Genomic DNA, 18960 nt, shown 5'->3' with positions numbered 1-18960 from the left:
TTTTATTAATCATCAACTTGACTTGCTTACATATGAATGGGTTTATTTATAGCCTTTACATGAAGGATTCCCTAAGGCTGCGTTTGTTTACAAGGTGGGTTGGAAAAAAAAGGATGAGAAAAAAAAAACATGTGGGCCCCATGTGTAGTAGGGTGAGGGAGAAGGAAAGGAAATGAAGGGATTTTGTGAAAAAATATTAATTGTGGGTCCCACTTTTTAATTTTACACACTTTTTCACAAAGTCCCACACATTTTGTGGGCTTTTGGAAAAGGCTTCGGGGTGGAAAAGTTGGCTTGCCAGTTGCCACCTCACTAGACAAGTTTCCTTAAATTAAGGAAACTTGTCTCTAACTTTTCAACCCCAAGCAACCAAACAAACTACACTTTTAGGATTTAATAGAAAAGTTTGCTTATTCAAGAAATATCCCACCCCAGTTTTATTCCAGCAAACAAATGCAGCCTAAAAGGACTCAATAAACAAAGAGTTCTATTAGAAATAGAACAAACACTTAGACTTAACTAGGACACTAATTGAGAAAGGACTCTATAAGGACTCCTAAATAATAATAATAAATATATCATTGCAGAATTAAAAGAAACTCCTAACTTAATAAGGAACCTAATTTGAAATAAGATTCCAACTTGAATCTTCCATTTGGACTAGGACTCTAGACAAGGACTCAAGTAACAAAGTAAAAGTAGATTTGGACTCCTAAAACTATGCTAAACCTAACAGTACCAAAGGGGATGCAAAAGGGGGCAGTAAAATGACCAATTTGCCCCCAATATGGTCCGGCCTTCCTGTAGGGCCACATGGTTTTGGGCTGCTGTCCCTTCCTTCCATAGGGTTCTTGGGGCTTCCCTAGAGGGGTTTCCCTAGGTTACATCAAACTATAGTTGGGAATTCACCACCTTGTACGTCCATTATTCTTACACTTGTCACTTGAGCCATCATGCACATCTTTAACTACATTCATGCATTTACTTGCAACTTTTTTTTTTTTTTTTTTCCTTTTTTCTTCACTTTTTTTTCTCTAGTAAATTGGTAAATTATCGCTTTAGGGACTCTATGATAAGTTTTTTCTAGGTCAATTAAGACCATATGAAAATCTTTCTTATACTATCTATACATTTCCATAAATCTCCTAATAAGGTAAATATCTTTCACTGTAGATTTTCCACGTGAGACAAAACCAAGTTGGTTATCCGTGATTGTGGTTTCTTGTCTCGGATAGGTTTTAATTGCCCTCTCCAAAAAAATTATAGTATCATCAGTTTTATGCCTCTATAGTTGTTATAGCTTTGAATATCTCATTTAGTTTTGTTGAGTGGGACAACGATGCTTCTCCTCCATGCATTTAGCATTTTTCTTATGCTCATAATCTTAATTAACAACTTGCTCAGCCAAGCAAGCTAGCCCATATGTTCCTAGGTTCTTCTTTACTTCTATTGGAATTTCATTAAGACCTTATGACTTGCCTACTTTCATTCTCCTTAGAACTTCTTTAACTTCAAACAAAGTAATTTTCCGTATATATGTTCCAAAATTGGTGTTAAGGCGAATTATGCAATCATCTGAGTCACACCTTCATAGGTACCTGATATGTGATTGTTAAATAGGCTAGAGAAATAAACTTTCCATCTCTTCTTAACGTCTTCATCACGTACTAGTGCTTTACCATATTCCAGATGAATACTCTTCTTATCCCTTATTTTAGTTATCTTATAAAAAGATTTTTCTCCTCCCTTTATGCCTAGCTGATTATATAAATCTTCATACTTCTTTTCCTTGGCTTTGCCCACCACTTTCTTAGCTTTATTTCTACCCAACTTATACCTTTTTAGGTCCTCTACATCCTTAGTCCTTTGCTATGTCTTAAATCTAGCTTTCTTATTATTAATATATGCCTCAACCTCACCATCCCACAACCAAGTATCCCTATAAGAATGGTGCTTTCCTTTTGATTAACATATGAAATCTTTAGCCACCTTGCAAATACATGTACCCATCTCACTCCTCATTGTGTTAATGTCCCCTCAAATTCCCACTTTCCTTATTGGTGACTTGGTTACTAAAAGATTTCAAGCAATCTCCTTTTAAGTTCACCACCTTCTCTTAGGATAGTTAACCTCAAACCATTTATAAGTTTATGGAGTAGGGATAGATCCAAGATCACTAATCTATGTTGTGCCTTTAAGCTTTTCCTTTGTATCACCTTGCAATCCTTGCGTAATAATATATCCAACCTTCGAGTGTGGAAGAAATCTATTTGGCTTCGATGTACACTTTTGAAAGTAATGAAATCCTTCTCATTCTCCCTGAAGTAAGTATTTACAATAGATAGATCAAAAGCTACATCAAAATCTAAAACTAAAATCCTGTCTATTACTCCTCTCTTAAAGACCATATGCTCCATGTACACTTTCATAGCCACTTTGATCTTACCCAATATGCACATTTTAGATCACCACTCTTACAATAATCCTTTCTCCTTGACAAAACAACTGATACATTGTACATCACATGATTTACAATATGAATACATTAAGGTTCAAACTTAAACAACTATGATGTATTAAACAAAACAAATGTTCATCTTCATCATCAGTGTTCAAATTAGTAAGACCACCTCACAAGATGGGCATAGTAAGCTATACCATGAGAGTACAAGAATAAAACCAATATGCAACTCCTCCAACTCCAGCTCCTCAAAAGTGTAGAATATAGATTTTGGGAAAGTCTAAAGCTAAAATTTTGGGAAAATATGGATGGATTAATGCAAGGAATTTGTCAAGGAGAAAAGGTTATCACAGGAGGTGATTTAAATGGACATATTGGAAAAGATCAAAGAGGATATGAGAGTGTACATGGAGGATATGGTTTTGGAGAAAGGAATGAGGAGAAGATTTCAATTTTAGATTTTGCTACTGCTTTTGATCTATCTATTATAAATACTTACTTCAAAAAGAGAGATGAACATTTAATTACCTTCAAAAGTGGACAGCATAGAAGCCAAATAGATTTCTTCCTAACTAGAAGGACTGATAGATTGTTGTGCAAGGATTGCAAGGTGATACCGAGGGAAAGCTTAACTGCACAACATAGACTTGTGGTCTTGGATATGTGCTTAGTCCTAAGAACACATAAAAGGTCTAAGGTAAACTATCCTAGAATAAGATGGTGGAATTTGGAAGGAGAGTGCTTGAAATCCTTAGTTAATGAAGTAATCAAACAAGGAAAATGGGATTTTAAAGGGGATACCAATGTAATATGGAATAAGATGGCTATGTGTATTAAGAAGGTGGCTAAAGATGTCCTAGGTGAATCAAAAGGAAAGCTCCATTCTTATAGAGAGACGTGGTGGTGGGATAGTGAGGTTCAAGTTGCCATTAGGAATAAAAAAGCTAGTTTTAAGACATGGCAAAGAACTAAGGATGTTGAGGATCTTCAAAGGTATATGTTGGATAGAAATGAAGCTAAGAAAATTGCTGGAAAAGCAAAGGAAAAGAAATATGAAGAGTTACACAATAAGTTGGGCACAAAGGAAGGGGAGAAATCTATTTATAAGATAGCTAAGATGAGGGATAGGAAGAGTAGAGATATTGACCATGTTAGATGTATTAAAAATGGAGATGGTAAAATATTAGTTTGTGAAGAGGACATTAAGAAAAGATGGGAAACCTGTTTCTCTAGTTTACTAAATGAGCATTCTTCTTCTACCAAAAAAAAAATGAGCATTCTTCAAGCACTTATGATTCGAACAATTACACCTTTCACCAAGGCACCAATGTCCAAACTTATTATATACGTAGAATTTCGATGACCTAAGTAAAAGAAGCTTTAAAGAGGATGAAAATCGGCAAGACACAAGGTCATGATGAAATCCCAATTGAAGTATGGAAGAGCTTAGGAACCCATGGACTAGTTTGGTTAACTAAGTTGTTTAATAAGATTATGAGCACAGGGAAAATGCCAGATGAATGGAGGAGAAGCATCGTGGTTCCAATTTACAAAAATAAAGGAAATATTCAAAGTTGTAATAACTATATGGGCATTAAATTGATGAGCCATACGATGAAATTATGGGAGAGAATAATTGAAACCCGTTTGAGACACTTAACTATAGTTACGGAGAACCAATTTGGGTTTATGCCGGGAAGATCTACAACGGAGGCTATTTACCTAATTAGGAGACTTATGGGAAGGTATAGAGAATGTAGGAAAGACCTTCATATGGTATTTATTGACTTAGAAAAAGCTTATGATAGAGTCCCTAGAGCGTTAATTTGGCAAGTACTAGAGAAAAGAAGTGTTGCAAGTAAATATATAGATATAGACATATAGTTAAGGATATGTATGATGGTTTGGTGACTAGTGTTAGAACAGTGAGGGCACAAAGTAATGAATTCCCGATAACAGTTAGGCTACATCAAGGGTCAACTTTAAGCCCATATCTATTTGCACTGGTAATGGATGAATTAACCAAAAACATTCAAGATGAGGTCCCTTGGTGTATGCTTTTTGCGGATAGATTTTGAAAAAAGAAAATCAAAACTAGGATGAAATCTCACTCTTTTTTTAAGCGTCAACTAAAACCTCTTAGATCCTTGCTATAGATGCTGTAGGAGCATTGTTGATGAAGTGTAGTAGGAGTTCCAGCCAAAACTCCGACAAAAGATTCTGACAAAAACCTGTTTTCCAGCAATGCAGCAGTGAAGAGGACAAGAGGACCAAGATTTAGTCAAGATCGAGTCAGGATATCTTGACTCGATTGAGTTAAGGGCCTATTATGACACCGGTTGGACTGAGATTTCTGTGGAACCAAGATCTCAACTCGACTGAAATCTTGGTCAAGTTTTACAACTTTCTGGACTCGCATGTGATCCGGTGTTGATTTTTCAAAAAACCAAGATATGTCGTAAGTTCTCTGTGACCTCACAAGTTCTAGAAGCATGCTGCTAATTTAGAAATAGAAACTACATTGTTTTCATACAGGTCTCTAATTAGAAACTAAGGAGATCACATAATTAGCAACTTCTAAAAGGGTCCCTAATCTTTAGTCTTTATAAAAGATCTTCAGATAATCTACTCGGGGCCCCACAAAATCTTTGAAAAATATTTCTTAATGGCCAAATAAGGCTTGGGCATCATAGAGGACCAGCGTAGGCTGATTTGACCTGGTCCGCTTGGTGCATTTGAAGCTTGTTAGGTCCAGCCCAAGTTCTAGATCCAAGTCAAATTAATAGAAAACAAGTCCTAGAGCACCAACAGATTGCTCCATAGGCAAGGGCACTATATATTGAATTAGAAACATAGGTTTCGATTTCTTAGAATCAAGTCTGATATTAACTCACTTCCTTACAACCTCTTGCTTACCCATATGGCCTCTACCTTAAACAGCAAGCTAAAACTAAAGTCATAAACTGTATTGAAAGTAGAAAAATTATTACAACCTTAATTTCTAGAAACTAAGAATCTTATCTTTCAACCAAACCTTCTCATTGTAAGTCATTATGCAGTAATATACCCAATTATCTAGAACTTGTTCCAAATTTTAGGATCTAATATTTGAATCCTAACCAACTAACAGGAATCAGGAGTTTCATTTGGTCTCTAACTGATGATACCTAGTGCTTTCGTGTCTAGGAATGTGATACTGTATACAGAGAAATCAACTTTTAGCCCTTCTACCAGAGAAATGAAATGCATTTCGTGATGGGAGAAAACCAAATCTCTAGTGAGGTGTATAAAAAGTTGATAATGAGGGGTGTCAATTTGAGACCAGGACTGGGGCTGGAAGAGATTACTAAATTAGGCATTTCTACACACTCAGAATAGATAAAACTGATAAAGAGCTTTCTTGATTAGGAAGTTCTCCACACTTGATGAATATGACGTCTCACCCTAGTTTTGAAACTACCACCAACCAAGCCCAACAGCAATGCAATCACTATGATTAAACAGCAGCCAAAGCTTATGAAGGCAGCATAATGCTTGGACTGATCATTGCAGGATTATCCAAATATTATTTTTCTTTTCATGTGATACTGATAGGAAAATATTGGGAAGTGGAAGTAAATAATCCCAATATTAATTGGCACAGTTCCAAAGTTTGGAAACAACTAGTTGATTGGACAGTTTGTTCTTGGGCCAATTCTTGCAAAAACTTAAGACCCACCCTGATAAAATGGAACCATCTCAAATGGTATCACCACTAGATTGTAAGTTTGGACCTACCAACCTGATTAATTGAAGTCATAATTTACATTGAGCTACTTCTAACAGTAAAAAGCTTTTCACCATTTAGAAAGTAGAAACACATGGAAAGTAGACTTGGCTAATAAACCACCTCCTGGTACTTTCTTTTCAGTCTATATAGAGAAAGGGAGAGGGTACGTGCGCACAATGGGCACTAATAAAGTTTAGATTTTTATACATAAATGTAACCGGGGTTCAACAGTGTAATCCACATCACCAAAAAAAAAAATTCAACATACTGTTAGTCTCTTTATAACCTAATGAAGTGTCAAACACCATAAACAAGTTCATCAGGCTAATCCATTCCAACTGAACCACAAAAACAGGGAGAAAAGATAATCCTAATAAGAATTCAACATTTTAAAAAAAAAATATTCAAGGGGGAAGAGATAAATTTCAACCAGAAAACAAAATAAACGCAGGGTGAGTAGTGACCACAAAATTAAATCCACGGTGGAAGGTATTACAGGGTAGGAAAGCACAACAATGAAACTAGGATTTGTTTTGAACCGCTCAATCTTTTATCTTCCATAACAGGATTTCATTGAAAATAAATAATCGATGATCAATACACAAAAGAATGTATCGCAGATTCAGTCTCTTCCCATAAAAACATGGTATTTGTATAAATTGATGTCATAACTCATAATTTCATTTTCAATCAAATAAAAAAAGAAAACAAAGTCCAGTTGAAACAAGTAAGATCTAAAGTCATAAAGAACATAAAGAAAAAAAATTTCATTAAAAAAAAAAAGGGTTCAAATCTGAACCTCCCTACACAATGAATTAAGGAAAGAATCATACAAGTTGGCACAAAGAAGGTAACAATATGCCTAGATTGCTCAACTCATAGTATACCAAAAGAAATTTACCTCTAGAAAGCAACCCTTGAGCGTCTTTCCTTTTCTTTGAGCTATTCCTTAAAAAGCTGTTGGAAAACCACAAAGAGAGCGAGCCAGCAAGAGAGCAAGTGACAAGAAGTAGATCGAGGGCAAAGACAAAGATCAATGAGAATCTGAGGGCGAGGATGAGAGAGATCGAAGAGAAACTGAGGGCAAGGACGAGAGAGAGATCGATGAGAATCTGAGGGAGAGGACGAGGGAGATCGATGAGAATCTGAGGGCGAGGACGAGAAAGATTGATGAGAGGCTGAAGGCAAGATATTGAGAAGAAGAGGACAGCCAGCAGTAGGTTGACGGCTAGGGTGAGAGGGATCAATGAGAGACTAAGGGTGAGGGTGAAAGAGATGAAAGGAGTTTCTAGGGCAAGACAAGGAAAGATGAGAGGAGCTTGAGAGAAAGAGAGAGTCTTAGGGTTTTGTGCACAGGAAAATAAAATATAATAATGGAAAACCAAAAAAAAGGGGGTTTTCCTTTTACCTTTTTTTTTTTTTTTCTTTTTTTGGGGTGGGGGAATTGAGTATTATGTTGAGAACAGATATGATGGATCTAATAAACTTGTTTTATTATGAACCCCAATATAATAATAAAGACGGTAATAAAATTCCATCGTATATCTAGGAGGAAATATAGTTGTCAACTTGTCAATTCTAGGTGATTCAAAGGGTTTGAGAGGGGGAACTGGGGAACTAGAGTGTTATTGATCATGTGGAGGAGCTGCGTTGACCGTGATTCCAGATGATATTGGAAATTTGAACTCACAGCAGCAAAAACCCTATCCCTGGTGAATCCTAGCTGCTCATGGCAAGATCGAGTCAAGATTCTCCACTCAAGCAAGTCAGAAAGCTTTTAACACGTATTGGGTTGAGATTTCAGTCCAACTGAAATCTTGGGTTGAGATCTCAAATCAACCAAGATTTGGGTCGAATTATACAACTTTCTGGACTTGCAGTCCATCCCATCTCACTACTCATAAAAAGCTTCTCGAACCACGCCAAAAGTCCAACATGTAGAACCCAACCTTAGACTTATTCCTGATAGAATAAACCCATTTATAGTGATGAATTTGGATCACCATCCATATCAATTTAGGATCTGGCATGACAACTATCGATATCAGTCCAAATTGGCCAATCAAAATTGTTGATTATACTAGTATATCTACCACTTTATGCTTATGTACAGTTGGGGTACATGACCCAGTACCATGGGGATACATATGTCCCATTCCCACTTTATGTTTATGTCATGTACATTCTAGTTTGGTTGTTATTTGAAGCTTAGGGAATCTTTTACCTTTATCCTAGGCTAGATAGTTTCTCTTTTTGTTTATTTATTTCTATAATAGTGTTAAAATTTTAGGAAGTTACTACTTCAATACTTATTTATCGCTCTTTGTCACATGGCATCAGAGATGTAGGTAAACTAGATACCAATATCTGTTTATGTGGTTTTGAGTCTCTTTGAGATGGAAATCAATACTACTTGAAACAAGCTCTTCGCTGCCTACATGCTGATATATTCAGAGTTATTGGATTTCCAAACATAAACTGTGTCTTCAATTGATCAGACAATCAAAGCTCGTGGAGATTTCAGTCATTCCTTGCTTCGTTTCTGTTTCTCATCCTCCATCCCATTACCATATTATCATTATCCACAGCCACTGTCCCTAAATTCCACTATCAAGCCTTGTAAGATAAGGAAACAGAGATGGACGCCTTGTTATCGGCTTATGACCTAAGACATGGACTCTCAAGGACTGTGGATTTACCTCCTAATAAGGATCTAGTGAGTTGTTATTAGGCTTACTTTAAAAATAATGTTGACGGATCTCTTAAGAAACACAAGGTTCACTTGGTAGGCAACCGATATAATCAGAGCTATGATGTGAAGATTACTTCAGAGAGCCTTTCCCCTGTTGCCCAGTTGAATTCTAGTTGTGCTCTTACATCTTTGGCTGTCCTACCGCCGATATAATCAGAGCTATATGATGTGAGGACTTTTGAGAGTCTTTCCCCAGTTGCCCAGTTAAATTTTAGTTGTGCTTGTACATCTTTGGCTTTAATCCTGCCTGGTTACTCTACCAACCAGATGTTAAAAGTGTTTCTCTATATGGTGCTGACCTTCAAGAAGAGGTTTACATCGACTAACCACTGTGTTGTTCAATGCAAATCTTCAAGGAATGTTTGTGAGTTCCATCAGGCTATTTTTGAGCTGAAACAACCCCCACGTGAATGGTTCGAGAAGTTCTGCTCCATTAATACTCAGTGCGGACTTTCATAGTGTTTAACTGTTTATCAAACAACTCAAAGTTTGTTCAGCAATAGGGTTGGAAGTTGTGGTTCTTCTTGTTAATGTGGATGATGCCACAATATCTAGTGATGATGCTACTGAAAGTAGTCGGTTAAAAATTTATCCTCCTCAACTTTTTCAGATGAAGGATTAGGCTATCTTGGGAATTTTCCCAGTATTGAGATTCTTCACCATAAGAAAGTAATCAATTTATCTCAGAGGAAATATGTACTTGTTTTCTAATCCAATACAATGCTTCTTGCAGTAAAACCAACTAATAGCCCTACACAACTGCAACTGAAGTTTGGCTCTCCTGATAGTGAAGACATAAGAGGACTAACATTGGTATAGATGATTACCGGGGAAACTAATTCATCCATCCATCACTAGATAGAAATGTTTTCTTTTCTTAATGAAATAGTTAGTCAATTTATGTACTCTCCCAAATAAGTCCACTAGAAAATATTTTGTTCTATCTTGAGGTATTTGAAACAAGCATACTTTAGGTATTTGTGACTCAGATGATTACACCATTCAACAAGGCACCAATTTTCGAACATATATATAGAAAATTTCAAAGTCCGAAATAAGAGATGATCAAAGGAGGATGAAAACAGGCAAGACTATGGTCCAAGTTTTAAGGGATACTCAAGTTTTGGCCCAGGAAAATAGGAATTTTAGGTCAAAACCTAGGAAACTTTGTGTAAACTTGGGACTCTTTCCTATTAGTTTCAACAACAGGTTTTAGGACATATTTTGGGGTGGGACTCTACATATAATCAAATCCAACAACATACATTTGTAATCTAGCTACTAGAGACAACCTATATTAAATTCAAAAGAATCCAACATCATTTGACTCTTTGAACATGAAGCAAACAAGAAAATATAATTTTCTTGGTATTTTTTAAATCAGAAAAATTAAAAAATAGTAGCACACTTTAAAACTCAAATCCAACAACAAACATTTATAAATTTAGCTACTAAAGACAACATATATTAAATTCACTAGAATCCAACATCATTGGATCATTAAACAAAGAAAAAATATAAAATTTTTTAGGTATTTTTAAATCAGAAAAATAAAAAAACTACTAGCACATTTCAAAAATCAACTCCAACAACATACATTTACAAATTTAGCTACTAGAGACAACATATATTAAATTCAAAAGAATCCAACATCATTTGACCATGAAACAAAGAAAAAACAAAAATTTTGAGAAAATTTTGGTATCCATGCAAAAAAGCTTGGAAAACCTTGAAATAGCCACCAAGAACTGCTGAAATCACCAAAGGAGTGAAGCACAATGAGCTAAAATCAACTTAAAAGGCACGAAATATAGGGGAAATGTGAGTTTCAACTATGGTTTTCCACCTCTATTTTGAACAAAACTCTGCGAAATGTAAAGTTTCGTGTGAAAGAGCTGATTTTAAGTTAAGAAAACTGCTTGGCCGAACTAGGTTACAACCAGGCTCAAGGCTAGGGAAATTTTGCATGTTTCGAGTAGTTTCGACGAAATTTCATAGATTTGATCAAAACCTATGATTTCATTTTGATATAAACAAGTTTCGTTTCGAACTTTCCAAGATGGGAAATTTCACTTGAAATTTTGCATATTTAGAGGGAATTTTGTATCGTGGGCAAGACACCAGGTCCTAATGAAATCCCAATAGAAGTATGGAAGAGCTTAGGAACCTATGGGGTCGATTAGTTAACTAAGTTGTTTAATAAGATTATGAGCACAATGAAAATGTTAGACAAGTGGAGAAGCATCATGGTTCCAATTTACAAAAATAAAGGAGATATTTAAAGTTGTGATAACTATAGAGGTATTAAACTGATGAGCCATACTATACGATGGGGTTTTGACTGTTTGGCATCTAATTTATAGGATGCCCTTTATAGTACTCTCAAATCCCCTTCTTTAGTTGTATTTCCCACTCTAAGCCCATTTCTTGTTCAATCTAGGGTATTTGGGTGTCTTTGTTTTGTCAATAATCATTTGGTCAATAGCAAATCCCCCCCCCCGGATCAACTAGGTGTGTGTTTCTAGGATACTTTTGTACTCAGAAAGGGTTACCAATGCCATGATCCTGTCATTTGCCGACAATTTATCAGTGCAGATGTGACTTTCTTTAAGCACACTTCTTATTTTGTTCCCTTTTGTTCCCTCTAGTGGCCCTCAGGACGATCCCTTTACCTAACCCCCTCCCCCCATCCGTCTCATGTTTCTGTTCCCTCCCCCTACATGTATATCAGCGGTGACAAGTGATGAGCCACCACCAGCAGCTGGTCCTCCACCACCCTCTGCCCCACTATCCTCCTCGATTGAGGCCCCAACTACTTTGCCACCGGATGAGTTACCAGTTGCCCTCCGAAAAAGCAAACTTTCTTGTACCACGCATTCTAATATCGTTTACCCGATTGATTGCTTTGTTTCCATATCTCATTTACCCCCTTTATATGCATAACCTTGCAGTCTCTCTTTCCATTATTACTATTCCTCCTCACCACTCCATGGCTCTCCAAGACCCTGATTGGAAAGTTGTGATGGATATGGAAATGGATGCCTTAACTTCTCAACAAACGTGGACCTTAGTCAACTTGTCTCCCAATAAGGATGTGGCTAAGTGTCGTTGGGTGTTCATTGTCAAGTATCATTGTGACGCCACCATTGAGTAGCTCAAAGCCTATTTAGTTGCCAAAGGGGGTTGATTATTATGAGACTCTCTCTTGTGGCTAGATTGAATTTTGTTCGTCTCATTATACCTCTGATAGTTAATTTTGATTGTCTACTCCTACAATTGGATATAAAAAATGATTTCCTATATGTGATCTTCATGAAGAGGTGTACATGGATTAATCTCCGGGGTATGTTGCTCGAGGGAAGAATCGAAACCGGGTGTGCAAACTGTACAAAGCTATCCACAAGCTCAAACAATCACTAAAGGCACAGTTTGAGAAGTTCAATAGTATGATCACCGCTTATAGATTTCATCAATTTTCTTCAAATCGCACTATATTCATCCGTTGTCAAGGTGACATGGTGGTTATTATGGTTGTATATGTGGACAACATAATTATCTCTAGAAATGACAAGGCTGGCATTGAAGAGGTGAAGGCCCAACTACAAACTCATTTTCAGACCAAAGACCTTAGGGACCTTCACTACTTTTTTGGGATTAAGGTGATTCGCAGTATGAAAGGGATTAGCCTATCCTAACGTAAGTATGTATTGGACCTTCTTGCTGACACAAGAATGCTTGCTTCAAAACCAGTGAACATCCTATTTGATCCTCATCAAAAGTTTGGAGTCGATGATGGGAAGTCATTTGATGATGTCCACCATTACAAAAGTTTAGTAGGGAAGCTAATTTATCTCACCATTATGAGACCCGATATCACCTTTGATGTTGAAGTTCTGCATCAGTTTATGCAATCTTCTAGGAAGGATGATTGGGATGTTGTTATTCGAGTGCTTAAACAGGCATATGGATTTAGTGGTTTTTTATAATGCAGATTAGGCAGGATCTGCCAGTGATCGATGGTCTACTACTAGATATTGTAGCTTTTTTCGGTGGTAACCTAGTTGTATGGCGGAGGAAAAAACAGAGTACCATTGCAAGGTCTGGTGCCAAAGCCGAATACAGAGCTATGGCCAAAACTACTACTGAACTTATGTGGCTCAGATCATTACTCCTTGGGTTGGGTTTTCCTGTAGACTTTTCAATGAAGATGTTCTAAGACAATCAAGCTGCTACTTATATTGTAAGTAATTCTGTGTTCCATAAGTGAACCAAGCATATAGAGGTTGACTGCCACTTTGTCCAAGAAGTAGTGATGAAGAAGTTTGTTGTCACTCCCTCTGTGTCCTCCTCTAATTAGTTGGCAGATACGTTTACAAAGGGGGCTTTCACATTAATTGTACCAAGCTAGGTATGGGTGACTTGTATGCTCCAACTTAAGGGGAAGTGTTAAAGATCCAATGGCAATACGAAGGGTATTTTGGTATTTTTTTATTTAGGTAACTAACAGGGTTTATTTGGTGTTGTTAGTATGCCGTATTAATGGTAAGCACAGATTTGTAATAATCTTTCTTCTTTTTTTCTATTTCAAAAGGTAATAAAAACAGGGCCTATGATTAGGATAAAAATCAATTTCTAATCGCAAGCCTCTTCTTACTTGGTGACAGTCTTCTTCTTCTCTTCTCTCTCAATTTCTTCTCCCTTCTCAACGATCTAGTTAGTTACAGATTTTTTGGGTTCTAACAACATCATTAGGAGACTTATGGTAAGGTATAGAGAATGTAGGAAGACCTTCATATGGTATTTATGGACCAAGAAAAAGCTTATGATAGAGTTCCTAGAATATTAATTTGGCAAGTACTAGAGAAAAGAGGTGTTGTAAGTAAATATGTGGACATAGTTAAGGATACTTTTGATGGCTCATTGACGAGTGTAAGAATAGTGGGGGGACAAAGTAATGAATTCCCAATTATAGTTGGGCACTTGGGCTAACATCGAGGGTCAGATTTAAGCCTATATTTATTTGTACTTTTAATGAATGATGAATTAACCAAAGACATTCAAGACGAGGTTCCTTGGTGTATGTTTTTTAATGATATGATATTACATTGATAAATGAGACTCAAGTAGGGATTAATACCAAGTTAGAATCATGGAAAGCAGCTTTGAAATCAAAAAGCTTTAAAATAAGTAGAACAAAGACAAAATATCTAGTTTGTAACTTTGGTCATGATCGGGCGGATGATGAGGTGGTGAAGCTTGATGATAAGGATATCCCTCAAAGTGATTGATTGAGGTATCTTGGTTCAATCATAAATAAAAATGGTAATATAGAGGATGATGTTTCCCAAAGAATTAAAGTAGGGTGGATGAAGTGGAGAGGTGCATCCGGAGTCTCGTCTGATCGACATATTCCTTTAAAGCTCAAAGGCAAATTCTATAGAACCATTGTTCGACCAGGTATGATGTATGGTGCAAAGTGTTGGGCTGTTAAAAAGAATCATATAGATAAACTCAATGTAGCAAAACCGAGGATGCTAAAATGGATGAGTGGCAAAACTTGGAAGGATAAGATAGGGAACGATCATTTTAGAGTTGGTTTGGGAGTAGCCCCAATAAGTGATAAGCAACAAGAAAGTCGTTTAGGGAGGCAAAGGCACCTTCAATGGAGGCCTATAAACGCCCCTACATGGAGAAGTGATATAATCTAGATTGAAGGAGTTAGACGATCTAGGGGCATACCTAAGATAACCTTAAGAGATGTGGTGAGAAAGGACATGCACAGATTGGGCCTTGTATCTAGCATGGTCTCAAACAAAGGTGATTGGAAGGCAAGAATCCATGTAAATAACCCCATTTAGTCGGGAAAAGGCTTGATGATGATATCTTAAAGTATTTGAAGGGAGCTCCAGGCAAGGGGTTATTAGTATGGACATGATTATTCCAATTTATATTGAGTAGGTATGTTGATAGTGGGCAAACACTCTACTACTATGCATACATCGAGATAATTATGTAACTGGGTGGAGTAAGAAACAAACAACAATTATAAGGTAAAGTGCCTAAGTAAAGAATTTGTCCATGGCACAAACTACACTTGAAGTTATTCTTTAATGAGTTGATGATCCCAATTTCTCAAACCATGCAATTTTTTTGTAATAACCAAGAGACTATGATGTATCCCAAATGGAGCTACTAGAACAATAGGATCAGGAGAGTGACTCAACACATAATGAAACTGATCACAACCACGAGCAGAATTTCTGTTATGTAGTGGTTTGGGAAAAATGATGTAACTTCTTCAGTATAGGTCGAATTGACCTGATTCAAAAGCCAATATTTCAAGGACTCGTAGGTCTTCAAGTTTTGTGTGTTGAGATTCCTCGTTTAAGGACTGGAACAGGACCGAAATGAGGATAGAAGTGATAGAATATGGGAGAACAGACTGGGGGGTTTTGGTAGAAAATGAAGGGGATGAGTAGAACTTCAAACTTCAAAGGCTGCTCTTTTAGGCCTCCAACGAAAGCTCAAGAGGGCACCAATCCTCCACATTAATGGGGTGCAACTCTTCAAGGATGCACGCTACCTGGGCAGCAGGATGAAAGGACAGGCACTCAAACTCATATAAGGAGATCCTCCAAAGCAATTCATACACCAGCAATTGTACAGGATTGTGCATTGTAAAAGAATCATCTAATGGTGGGCAGGTTAGTTAGTATAGAGACAGATGTCCAAACAAGGGTGGACTCATGCCTGAGCCTGCCATTGTATGATTCTCCTTAACGGAATTGTAAGGCTTTATAGGACCACATCTAGTGAATGGAAGGCAATAAGAATACTACCTCAACCTCCTCTCACCCCTAAAGGCTGTTTCATTCTCCCCCTTCGTCTTCTTCTTCCTCAATCCGCCCTATTCTTCCCTCCAACCCAACTTCACAGTCTATCAGATGGCTTCCTAGCTTAATGTAATCTCTCACTGTTTACAAAATCTCCACCTTCTATAAAATGTGGTGATAGAATATTGTACAATGTAATCTTCTTTATCACTGTATGTGAGGAGAGGCACTATCTAGAATATTTTCTCCCGATCTCAATTCTCATTTAACATTTTATAACTCATATGTAGTGTTTCTCACAAAAGTGAAAAACTATGAGAAGACAAGACAATGGCAGAGCTTCCCTAGGGCCAAGAGGCCCCCCCCCCCCCCCCCCCACCTGCCCCAGATTTTTTAAAAATTTCATTTAACCTCTTTCTTTTTTCTTTCACTTTTTTCCCCTTCTTCCATGTGTGAAATATTAGTATTTGCCCACCCCACCCCACCCCCCCCCCCCCAAAAAAAAGGGAAAAAATATTTAAGGGTAAAGATAGATCACAATGATCATTGTCAATAATTATCCAATGGTTACAATTAAAACCCATTTTTTTAAGGTTATAAACAATTAAAATTAGAAACTAAATATCATTAATCCCTACAATTTCTTCTTTCCTCTTTCCTCTTTCCTCAAAAGCATATTAGGCTCATTAGTCCCTAAAATTTCTCCCAATTTTTTCATCTCCCCTCTTTTCTCAAACACAAGTTAGGCTCATGAATCCCTAAAATTTCTCCCAATTTCTTATCTCCTCTTTCTTCACACATGGGTTAGTCTTATTAATCTCTAAAATTCCTCCCAAATTTTCATCTCTCCTCTTTCCCCACACGCGGGTTTGGCTCATCAATCCCTAAAGTTTCTCTCAATTTCTTCTCTCCTCTTTGCTCACACGTAGGTTAGGGAAGAGCAAAATCTCTAGCAGCTTCCTTAGATGATATTTTTGCTAATCTGCATTTATTCCTTTAAGAATTAATCGACATTTTTGCAAGACAAAATATTGGACTATTAAGAAGCATCATATAGATAAACTCAGTGTAGCAAAAATGAAGATGCTAAGATGGATGAGTGTCAAAACTAAAAAAGATAAGATAAGGAATGATCATATGAGAGCTGGTCTAGGAGTGGCTCCAAATAATGATAAGATACAAGAAAGTCGTTTGAGGTGGCAAAACCATGTTCAATGAAGGCCACTAAATTCCCTTATATGGAGAAGTGATTTAATTCAGATTGAAGAACATTGGATGAGCTAGGGGCAGAAGTAAGATAACCTTAAAAGAAGTTGTGAAAATGGATATGCAAAGCCTAGACCTTATATCTAGTTTGGCCTTAAACAAAGCTTATTGGAAGGCAAGAATTCATGTTGCTGACCCATTTCGTTGGGACAAGGTTTGTTCTTCTTGTTGTTGTTATTGCTAATGTTGTTGTTGTTGTTATTGCTAATGTTGTTGTTGTTGCATTTACTCCTATGTAAAAATCGCCCAATTGCAGGTACTTTCTTTCTTTCAACTTTTATTTGTATTCTTTTTTTTAATTATTATGTTTATATTGTGAATGGAACTTGTTTGTAGGGTAACTAACTAACTACCATCATCCATTCATCATTTGATTTGTATTCATTAGCCGGCCATTGTCCAAATTGTCTACTTCTCTTATTTATTGTAATGTTGTTGTTTTTTCAGTAAACAATGTTGATTTAATATATTAGTACACTGACACCCAGTTCATTAAACATGTTAGCCCATTCTGTTAGTGAAACCATTAATTCATTATTATTTTTTAAATTCCAAAAATGCCCCTACCAAAATCGGTGGAGAAAAAATGGGGAAAATTTATTCTCTCTCCACACTCGGTTCTTCCGCTGCTTCACCCCTCCACCTTCAGTTCCGGCAGCCCAGCGACTCTCCGCCACCACGATTACCGCCTCCGGACTGGAAGAATCGGCAGAATCGGCAGGAAGCAAAATTGCAAAGCTAGGGTTCATAAAGCTAGAAATTTGAAAATATTCAAGAAACTGGAAATCAGGATATGCCGGATGTAACACCTAATAAATTGAGGAAACAAAACTGAAGAATTCAAAGCATAACATCGATATTCAATTCAATGGAAGACTTAATCATCCTAAAACGTAGAAATCTCAATTCCAACGTGGAGAGAACCAAAGGGAAGTTAAAATGTTAGGGTTAAAGGAGGGCTTACTTGACTAAAGAAAGAAGACGCTTCTGATCAGCGGCGATAATATGGTCTGCTGAGGTAGGAATCCAGCGAAGAATGGAAGGTCAGGACCATCCCGATGTTGCTGCATCAACCTTGCCTATCTCCTCCGCCATCTTTGCCACCGAGCTTGACCACCTTCGACTCATAACATTTGACAGCAACACATCGGCGGCAAGAGAGGGAGAGATTTAATCGGTGGCTTTCGTGCACTGCAAAGTTGTTGGGTCGAACCAAATCCAAGTGAGATTGAAAAATCCCATTAATATTTTTGCCTTTTGACTTTGGAATGTGAAGCTTCAACCTTCCCGATTGACTGAGCTTGCAGGTTGAAGACATCTCTGGCATCGTCAAACGACAGTGGTCGTGGTTGTTACTGGTGCATACTAGTGTAATGAATCCATTGTTCTTAGTATTTGAAAGTCTTTAGGCTCTATAGTCTTTCAATCCGGAGGCGGTAATCGTGGTGGCGGCGCTGCCGGAACTGAAGGTGGAGAGGTGAAGCAGCGGAAGAACCGACTGTGGAGAGAGAATAAATTTTTCCCATTTTTTTCTCCACATATTTTGGTAAAGGCATTTTTGAAATTTAAAAAATAATAATAATGAGTTAATGGTTTCACTAACAGAATGGACTAACCTGTTTAATGAGCTAGGGTGTCAGTGTTTTCTAAACATATAGTGGGTTATTTTAAAACCTCCATTTTGGGGTGTTAGTGCAATTTGTTCTTTAATTTAATATACTAATGATGCCTTGGTTACTGTTAGCAATGGAGATAGATTGCTCATTCAATTTGATGATGGGAGTTGTCTTTGCGAAGGAACCATCCTTGAAGAAGCCATAAGGACCAAGGTCATCAGCAGTAATAACATAAAAAGCATCCAAATTGTTGATTCATGTTG

At 37.1% G+C, this 18960-nt stretch overlaps 1 protein-coding gene across 1 annotated transcript in view; it reads right to left on the bottom strand.

Annotated features, from left to right (window-relative positions):
• The window catches only part of LOC149002630 (uncharacterized), a 28125-nt gene extending 9530 nt beyond the window's left edge, over positions 1-18595 (bottom strand). The window contains exon 1 of the mRNA XM_089138479.1: positions 18046-18595. The gene's annotated coding sequence lies outside the window, so the exon portion shown is untranslated. The remainder of the gene's footprint in view (positions 1-18045) is intronic.
• Positions 18596-18960: the final 365 nt, after the last annotated feature.

This window comes from Hakea prostrata, chromosome 10 (assembly GCF_041222555.1).
Source record: "Hakea prostrata isolate BN-2017 chromosome 10, UWA_Hpros_2, whole genome shotgun sequence".
Lineage (NCBI taxonomy): Eukaryota > Viridiplantae > Streptophyta > Magnoliopsida > Proteales > Proteaceae > Hakea > Hakea prostrata.
This window is presented reverse-complemented; position numbering and strand designations above follow the sequence as displayed.